Raw genomic sequence first — 10,433 nt, 5'->3', positions numbered from 1 at the left:
GCAAACTCAGCCCTCAAACTCCTGTAGCATCATCTTCCCAGTGCCTATATAATTCATCATTGCTTACTCTGTGTGCAATATATATTGCGTAAAAAAAAAAACAAACAAACAAAAAAAAAAAAAAAAAAAAAAAACAGGAGAAAGACAATTAATGTTTTTACCATTCTAATTATGTGAAATCTTTCTAGTTCAAACCAATTTAGATGTGCCAAAGACCTGGTACTTACAGGTGAAGGCTGACTCAAAGCACCCAAGTTGTGCCCCTGGGTGGGCCAAAGCACAGGTGTTCCTGCCGGGGCCTCACGGCTCCTCTGGCTGTGTAGAAGAGCACACAATCTGATAGGGGAGTAACTAGATTAGCAGGAGATGAGCAACACTCTAAGCAGATGAGCTCAGCTAGCGGCCAGGGGAGGGGCAGTGGGCTAGTCCAGGGAGAGGGTCTGGATCCGTGGTTGGCTGGTGATAAGGCAGCTGGTGAATTCAAGTGTTTTATGAGAAACAGCAGTATGTCAGTTTTTGCTGTGTGTGTGTGTGTGTGTGTGTAGCCTATTTTCCCCACTCTTTCTCAGGAAGCAATAACAATAATGTCTATTTCTCATATTTAACTGGCAGTTTGAAAGACAGAATTAAAATACAATTAATGAGATGGGATAGTTAAAATTCCATCAATGTCCCAGGGGCCTGAGAAGGACCTTGGGAACATGGGAGCTAACCTGCCTTGTCTCCAGGGAATGCCCTGCCTGTACTTCCAGGCCTGCCTTGCCCAGTGGCCAGGAAGAGGGTATCATAAGGCCTCAACATCAGCCCTTCCACCCCACCCAAAATTCTAGTATCTGGCCACCAATGCCAGCAGAACTTCATATTTTCCAATTTTGATCCACTTAAAAATGCAAATAACCCCAGGAGATACAGTCCAGATAAAGGATCTAAGCCTCTCGATTAGAAAGGCTGAGGAATATTGGCCATGATGCTGGGAGGATGGGGTGGTGAGCCTGCCATATGGGGAACAAGTAGGATCGGAGCATGCAAGCATCCAGATGAAAGACACTGAACAAGTGTCACCCCAACACAACTAAACCCTGGGTGTCTCTGGAGCTTTCCTCTGAGCTCCAAACCTCTATTTTCCTCCCACACATAGGACAGCTACCCTTCCTAAGCATTAAAGCTGGCAAGGTTGTGACGGATGCCAACTGTTTGGGTGACTTGTCTTGTGGGTGTGAGCAGTGTTCTCACTAAATGAGATGTGCTCAGCCACACTCAGCCCTCCACCATCCGCATGGCCATGGATAAACGTGTGGAGTCTGTTGAGCATCTTGTGTATATACGATGTTTATGATGTATATGTGGGGGCATGGGGTGTGCTTACCATGGTTCATGTATAGAACTCACAGGGAAATCTTAGTTATCCGTTCTCACTTCCCACCTTCTCTGAGGCAGGATCTCCTTGTCTCTGCACATGCCAGGTTGGCTGGCCTGTGAGCGGTTAAGGGCTCTGCCTTCTTTGCCTCCCATCTCATCACAGGAGCACTGAGATTGCAGGCTCACACTACCATGCCTGGCTTCTGAGGATTTGAACTTAGATCCTCACTCTTGTAGAGCAAAGCTTTATTCACGGAGCCATTCCTCCAGCTCCTCCTACACCTGACACCGGGACTCGCTGTGTAGCCCTGGCTGGCCCCGAGCTCAAGTAACGGGATGATAGGTGTGCACCCCATACTTGGCTTATTTTGCACATTTCAGCGTGGAGAAGAAGTGCAGTTAGCACTTCCATGAAATACAGTGAAGAAAGGTTATTAATCGACTCCAAATTTGCTGAGTACCTTCAATGGTGGGCTGAAGGTATAAACCAAGAAACCGAGTAACAGGAGCGAACTGAGATTCTAAACGGCAGTCCCTAGCGACAGGAAGAAGAGACTAGGTTTAGCCGACAGCCTCACTTGATGCTGTCTCTTTAGAGAGCTGGCAAAGGGCAGTGAGGAAGAAGGCTGGTTTAAGGCAAGCACTTGGCAGAGGAAGCTACTCCTGGCCCAGTTCCTTTCTTGTTAACATACCTGAATTCTTTTCCTTTCAATTGCTACATTTACAATACAATGTTGCATTGCTGGGTGTGGACTCTTCAGCACTCAGAAGGCAGAGGCAGAAGGATCTCTATGAGTTCAAGGCCAGACTGGTTTACTTTGTAAGTTCCAGGAGAGCCAGGACTATGGAGAGAGACCCTGACTCAACACGGGCACGTGTGCGCGCACACGCACACGCACACGCGCGCACACACACCCTTTATGTTAGTAATCACAATGTTAGTAATCATGGAACATTAAATATCTCCTTCCCGACTGGGTCATCCTAGCACTCCAAAGGTTTTCAGCCATACCCTACTGGACCATGGTTTTGAGTTGGGGTTAAGATGGCTCCAAAACGAGTCCCAGGCAGGCCTGAGCTACATAATGAAACCCTGTCTTGAAAGGGAAACATTGATCTAATAAATCAATTGTATGTGTTCTGTGTTTCTTCATAGGCTCATGCACCACGATAGCAACAATGATATATACATAATTTTGCTGCTCAAATTTGATTAGCTTTCATATCCTGATAAACAGCTCCTCATGAGTGTTGGCTCTGGCCAAACAAATTATCACTGACCATAATTATGTTCAAATGGATTACAAAATAGAACAAAATTTTAAAAATGTTGAATTTTAAAAAACAGATTTATTTATTACTATGTATGCAGTGTTCTGCCTGTTTGTATGCCTGCACATCAGCAGAGGGCACCAGATTTCATTATTCATGGTTACAAATCACCATGCGGTTGCTGGGAATTGCATCTAGGATCTCTGGAAGAGCAACCATTGCTCTTAGCTCTGAGCTATCTCTCTAGCCTCCCAATTGTTGATTTTAAAATATATGGTATAATTGTGTGTGTGTGTGTGTGTGTGTGTGTGTGTGTGTGTGTGTATGGGTGCTTGTAGAGACCAAAAGGTGTCAGATTCCCTAGAGCTGGAGTTATAGGTGCCTATGAGTTGCCTGTCGTTCGTGCTGGCAACTTGAATTTTGATCCTTGTAAGAGAAAAGGTCCTTTAAATGCTGAGCCACTTCTCCAGACCAACTTCTGACCATTTCATTCAGACCTTTGTTTGCATTATTTCCCATTTCCCTTCCCCTCCACAACCATCTTTAACACCTACATTGGACCCTCTCTTTATCTCCCGGGGACAGAGTCACTCCAAGGACATAAACACGCAAACTTAGATGTTCTGGCAATTCCTATGAACACCAGTCACCTCCCAGTCTCAGAACATATATTAAACTAACATCTACTTTATCTTCAAAGGTAATGCATAAACAGAGCCGATTAAGGCTGTAATTTGCATCTTAATAGGAGGAAGTTAACGGTTCTCTTGTCTGTTTCTTACATTGAAGGATAGGTTGTAAATCTTCTAGTCACGTCCCACTAACATTCAAATTTTGATAGTTTCCCTTCCAGTGCTCAGGAGATTTTAATGTAATCCTAACAGACCTTTTATTGTTCTTTTAAGAAACCATCTCCCCACCCCCATCTGCTTGAGTCCCGATAAATATTGTTCATGTGATTTGAGGACATTTTACACTTTCCTCCTTAGTTCACTCATTGAAAGCCTAGAAATGCGGACTTCTAACTAGATGATGTCTATTCTTTCTTTGGTGCACTTTTGTGTTTTGTATTGTAGGAATTTGTATTCCTAATACAATTTAATGTTTAATATAATTGGGCTTATTTTGATATAAGGTCTACACAATTTAACTTGAAGTTTCTTTAAATTTAAGCTAAGTTAAATTTAATGTGAGACAAAAAAGGTAAAGAAAGGAGAGAAAGAAAGAAAGAAAGAAAGAGAAAATGAATTCTTCTATTCTAGAATCTTCCAAGAGAATTCTGGGAAGGTCACCTATCTAATGACTTATTCATCCCATTCCTTAGCTGCACTGTCAGGTGAAATCCATTGTTTCCTGGTTTCAGATTCACCCTTCATTATACCCCATAGCAATGGGCAGAATTTCTAGAAGACTTTCTTCCTTTTAGTGTTGAAATTTCTCAGTAGAGGACACTGGTGCGACAGGAAGCAGAAAGGGGCTCCCCTGTTGTTTCTGGGGTGCAAGCATTAGTGAGAAAGCAGAAAGGAGGAGACATAGGCCCTGTTCTGGCCAGCAGCTGGAAAGCACAGTCCTCTGATGGTGCTCAGCCTCAGCCTTTGTATTGAAGTCCTGGTACGGCAGCTGTAGCTCTCACCTGTATCAGTGTCTCAAATCCCTCTGCTTGCATGTGGCCCCTCCCCAGTTTGCCTTCCAATCTTTTGGAGCTGCAACCCTTCCAACATAAAGGCTGCAGCCCAGGTGAGCTGCTTCCAGCTGGCTCAGTAACTGCAGGTCAGCTCTGGTCTGGGTTAAGCAGCTAACTTCCCCTTGGTCCATTGGGCTGCAAAGATGCCCATTTCACTGACATCTGTGCAAAGCCTTGAGGAAGGTCCTGTTTCAAGTCTGTTTGGCTACTTTTTCCAGCTCTAGGATACCATGAAGAATTCTTATATCTTATTGTCACTTTAAAAAAACATAGTTTGGGAGAGGGTATAGGGGACTTTCGAGATAGCATTTGAAATGCAAATGAAGAAAATACGTAATAAAAAATTGAAAAAAAAAACATAGTTAATTTTATTCTAATCTAAATCATAGTGTAGTTTCTATGGTACACTCCCCACAGCCTAGAATATCTTCTTTTTAATAAAAAGAAGTGTGAGAAACCATTTCTTCTTTTAAAAAAGATTGATATTTTATGTATGTGAGTGTTTTGCCTCCATGTATGTAAGTATACCAATGCATACAGAGCCTTCGGAGGCCCGAGAAGCAGGTTGAATCCTCTGGAACTGGAGTTACAGATGTTTGTGAACTGTCACATGGGTGCTCAGAACTGAAATGGAATCTTCGATAAGAGCAGCAAATGCTTTTAACTGATGAGCCATCTCTCCAGCCCAGGAGCCTTTTCTAAAAAAACAAAAACAAAAACAAAAACCGCAGTTTGGGCTTTTGGGTTGTATGGTTTATTTCACAAAGTTCAACACCCATTCGTGTGTGCCCGTGTGTGGGTATGCACATGTGTATGGGTGTGCACATGTGTGTGTGGGTGCTGTTGTTGCTGCTTTAACTAAGCAAATTCGGAATAGAAGGAAACATCTTTAGCTGGATGAAAGTCTTTTAGGATGTTAATATCATGCTTGATTTGGAAGCAGATCAGGAACAATGCCTCTGCTTAACTCTGCACTGACATTCCTAGCAAATACAATATAGAGAAACAGCAAAGGCTTTGAGGTGAGGAGAAGATAGTATGTGGAAAACCTGAGCAGTATATCAAAACTGGAAGCAGTAAGTGAATCTCACAAGTCAGTTAATACATAGATCTCAGTTGTTCTATAGTCTAAGGACACACAATAGAAAGTGAAGCTTAAACATACCCTTTTCACAGGACTGAGCACATCAGTCCCCTAAGGGTGAACCCAGCACTCGCTCAGGATAGAACCACATTTGCATATTATGGAGGGTGTTGTGAAGTCTCAGAAACTAACAGATGTCTTTCTTCCACACTGAGCTGCTGAGTCCATGGGATCCCTGCCAATAGCCCGGTGGGCGTTTCTGAAGAAACTGCATTCTGAAACTTCATATGAGATCAAAGGAGACAGTTACAAAAACCACCTTGAAAGAGAGGAGCACAGCTGGAGGATTTAGTGTCAGATTGCAAGATTCTGGATGAAGCTACAAATAGTCCAAGCTGAGTGTTAGTGTCTTAAGAAACAGACTAGTCAAGCAAAACAGAAATCTAGAAAAATATCCATATATATTCATATAATATATTCATAATCATATATTCGTATATATTCAACTGATTTTGATAAATGTCCTGAGACAGGTTGTCACACAAATGGAGATGTACCTGAGAAGAGGGAATGTCAATTAAGGAGCTGACTCCATCAGATTGGCCTTGTGGGCAAGCCTGTTGGGGCATCTTCTTGATTTCTGATTGATGTGGGAAGGCCCAACCCACTGAAGGTGGTACCTCTGTGGGTGGTCCTGGGCTGTATAAGAAAGGTAGTTGAGCAGACCAGGGAAACAGGCCAGATTGTTTCACCAGGATCTCTGCTTCAGTCCTGCCCTGGCTTCCCCTGATGAGGGCCTGTAACCTGTAAGCCAAATAAACCCGTTTCTCCACAAGTTGCTTTTGATAATGGTATTTATCACAGAGTAAGAAAGTAAACTATGATGTAAGTCATGGAAAGGGTCCTAAATATATTGGATAGGCATAGATAAAAGTCAATGCCAATCCCTGCCTTACTTAGGAAGGGAAATTGATTTCTGATAGATTGTAGATAGACTTAAACATAAGAGCCAGGGGGCTGGAGAGATAGCTTTGTTCTTGAGAGGACCTGGGTTCTGTCCCCAGCATTCACATCATGCTACTAATGACTGCCTATAATTCCATTTCCAAGGGATCCAGTACCCTCTTCTGCCCATGTTCACATAGAACATATAGGTTGCAAACCGGCCAGCAGCTCACATGAACTGGGTTTCACCTGGGAGGCAAACTGGGGCTGAAAGAGAGGGAAACTAGGCGGACGAGAGAGAAATGGAGCCAAGACAGTGTTCTGATCAAGGCTCAAATGTTTAATGGTGAATGCGCTTATAAAAGAGGCGGAGCCGGGCGTGGTGGCGCACGCCTTTAATCCCAGCACTCGGGAGGCAGAGGCAGGCGGATTTCTGAGTTCGAGGCCAGCCTGGTCTACAGAGTGAGTTCCAGGACAGCCAAGGAAACAGAGAAACCCTGCCTCGAAAAACCAAAAAAAAAATAAAAATAAAAAAATAAAATAAAAGAGGCGGGGAGGCCGTTTCTGCCAATTCATTCTCGGAGCCTGGAACCAGCTGCAGGTGATGACCTGCAGGATAGGGTGTGGTCTCAGGAATAGCTAGGCAGCCTCCCAGCAGGTAGCAGTATCTTGAAGAGGAACAGTGGCTGAACAATAGAGCGATCTAGGGAGGAAAGCTCCACCCTAGATAATCTCCTTAGTGGCAGCAAGGTCAAAGTCTAGCTCAGCCAGCTTCAGGCTGAGGGAAGGTTACACATATACAGACAAGCAGGCAAGCCACATCTCTAAAAATAAACTTTAGAAAGTGTCAATAGCTTTCCATGTATTCAGGCTACTGGAGGAGAAAAATATTCGTCAATCTTACCCCACCTGTGAACCCTACAAACCACATAAATAACCAGCCTGGCAAGACAAGTCTACCATCGCAATAATGCCCTTCAAGTAACCAACCACTTTGTTATTGGATTTAAGGTCTTCTCCACAACATGAAACCCTTATGTGACACCATTATTAGGCCAGGAACCTGTGGCTAGACAGGTGGTAGCCCCAGGGGTAGAACCTATCACTATTGCTCTGACAAATGGACATACCATTAAACTGATTCCTAATAGATCAGGGCATCTCTCAATTCCAGTCAGAAAAGTGTCTTTTTCTAGTGAATGATGATCAACATAGAGACTGACAATTGGTCAAGGTATAGATAATGAGACTGTAGAATGCTCAGCCCTAAGTGGGACATCACCGGTGCCACACCCCAAGGTTGAGGGGTCATTGAGGGGGGAGGGGGCAGAAAGACTCTAAGGGTCAGCGATGGTGGGTGACTATGAGCTAATGGTTTTCTGGACACAACAGGGCAGCTGTACAGGAACTGTGCGAGCTCCAGCCAGACAAGATCCCAGTACGGAGAGGGCAGGTTGACCAGAAGTCCCCACTCCTAGCTGAGGAGCTATCGTCTTCTGGTGGCTACTGGGAACAGGGGAGTCAGCTTTGTGAAGGGTAGGTCCCTAGGTGGGTCCACCATTCTCTGTTGGATGTCCATGAACTCAGGAGATGGCACGGATTGGACTTTATGGGCTAATAAAGAAGACACGGGTTGGGTCAGTAAGCAAGAGAGAATGTATCTGGAGGGAGTGGAGGACGAGTGAACATGGTCAAAATACATTGAAATTCTTTTTTGTTGTTGTTGCTTTTTTTGTTTGTTTGCTTGTTTTTGTTTTTCAAGACAGGGTTTTTTTGAGACAGGGTTTCTCTGTATAGCCCTGACTGTCCTGGAACTCACTTTGTAGACCAGGCTGGCCTCGAACTCAGAAATCTGCCTCCCAAGTGCTGGGATTAAAGGCGTGCGTCACCACTGCCCAGCTATACGTTGACATTCTTAAAGAATGAATAACAATAAACTAAAATGAAAAACATTAAGCATTTTTGAAAGACTGGAGAAAGAGCTGAGCACCGAAATATAGGATGAAATTTAAAAGTGGCAGATTTTTCTAACCCAGCTAGCTCCCAAATCATTGAGACAGAGACCTGTTAAGTTTATTAGCTTTTAGCACTGTGACTGGGCAGGTTCTAAGCTATTCTAATGTCTATGTTATCTACTTCCCAGCCACATGCCCTGTGATACTTGTATTGAGTCCACAGCTCTGTTATAGCTGTCATCATAGAGAACTCCTTTGGCAACTCCTCCTCATGCCTGACCTCATTGCAATCTCCTTCCTGGACCCTCACCTGCCTCTTGGCCAACTCCTTCTTCCTGGCTCTTCTGCCAAGACCCCTGGCTGGGATCAAAAGTCCAGCTTTCTATCTCCTCTGCCCAGACATTGGCTGTTCAGCCTTTTATTAACCAATCAGAAATAACTGGGGAGATATATATATATATATATATATATATATATATATATATATATCCCTTCTTTTCATTTAATTTTTTTTTTTTTTACATTCCAGATTTTACTCCCCTCCTGGTCCACTCTCCGACTGTTCCACATCCCATACCTCCTCCCTGCCTCCCTGTCTCCACGAGGATGTCCCCACCCCTCCACCTCCCACCCCACCAGACCTCTAAACTCCCTGGGGCCTCAAGTCTCTTGAGGGTTAGGTGCATCATCTCTGACTGTACCCAGACCTGGCAGTCCTCTGTTGTATATGTGTTGGGGGCCTCATATCAGCTGGTGTGTGCTGCCTGATTGGTGGTCCAGTGTTTGAGAGATCTTGGGGCATCCAGGTTAGTTGAGACTGCTGGTCCTCCTACAGGGTCACCCTCCTCCTCAGCTTCTTCCAGCTTTCCCTTAATTCAATCACAGGGGTCAGCAGCTTCTGTCCATTTGTTTGGGTGCAAATATCTACGTCTTACTCTTTCAGCTGCTTGTTGGGTCTTTCGGAGGGCAGTCATGATAGGTCCCTTTTGTGAGCACCTCAGCAATAGTGTCAGGCCTTGGGGCCTCCCATTGAGTTGGATCCTACTTTGGGCCTGTCACTGGACCTTCTTTTCCTCAGGCTCCTCTCCATTTCCATCCCTGCAGTTCATGCATGTCCTTTTGGGTCTGAGTTACCTCACTCAGGATGATATTTTCCATTTCCATCCATTTGTCTCCAAAACTCAGGATGTCCTCATTCTTAATAGCTGAGTCGTATTCCATTGTGTAAATGAACCATATTTTCTGTATCCATTTTCCTGTCATGGGAAGATTCTTTGATATTCATGCCAAAGCTGGTTCTGGACTGTAGCTAGATCTCAGGGCATGGAAATCGGCATCTGAATACACAGAGCACAAAACAACCCCCAACACTGAAATGCAAGTGTTTATTGCTTTTTTCTTTTGACTTCAGACATAATTGGATCCACATGACCGGCTGCTCCAAGCTCTAGCTACAGTGATTTCACCATGAGAGACTACATATACTTTGGACCATGAGCCAAAATAAAACCTTTCCTCATTATGAAAATAAGATTTTAAATGCATATACAAACAAACAATCCCAGAATCCTTCTATAGGACACAAAAAGTTTAATGTACCAAAACAATGAACTGTACTTTCATCAAATTAAAAAAATAATTTCTCCCTGCCAAAGGATACCATGGGGTAAATGAAGGGGATGTCCTATTAAATATATACCAAGTACTCTATAGAGTTATATCGAATATGGTATGTGAACAAATAAATGAGATACTCCAGATCAGAGGACAATGATCTTAGTTCAGAGCCCCCCCCAACCCCCCGAGTGTTGCAACTTTTTTTTCCTACCATAAAGGACGTTGTCAGACAACTGGTGAGTTTGGAACAAGGTCCACTGATTGTAAAATCCTGGTAGTGTTAATGGACTGTTTTTGATCACATACTATGAAATAATACAGATAAAATAATATAATTGTAACTTTAATTTTTTCAAATCCTATTTTTTTAAATTTAAATCATCTTTATTGACACAATCGTGGAGAGAACAACTATTAAAACAAACAAACAAACAAACAAAAAACCCTGAAAGCTTGATACATTGGAATAGCTGGTACTTAACACAGTTTAGGTTTATAAGGTTTTAAATTAACAGGA

Source organism: Mus caroli, chromosome 1 (assembly GCF_900094665.2).
Source record: "Mus caroli chromosome 1, CAROLI_EIJ_v1.1, whole genome shotgun sequence".
Classification (NCBI taxonomy): domain Eukaryota; kingdom Metazoa; phylum Chordata; class Mammalia; order Rodentia; family Muridae; genus Mus; species Mus caroli.
This window is presented reverse-complemented; position numbering follows the sequence as displayed.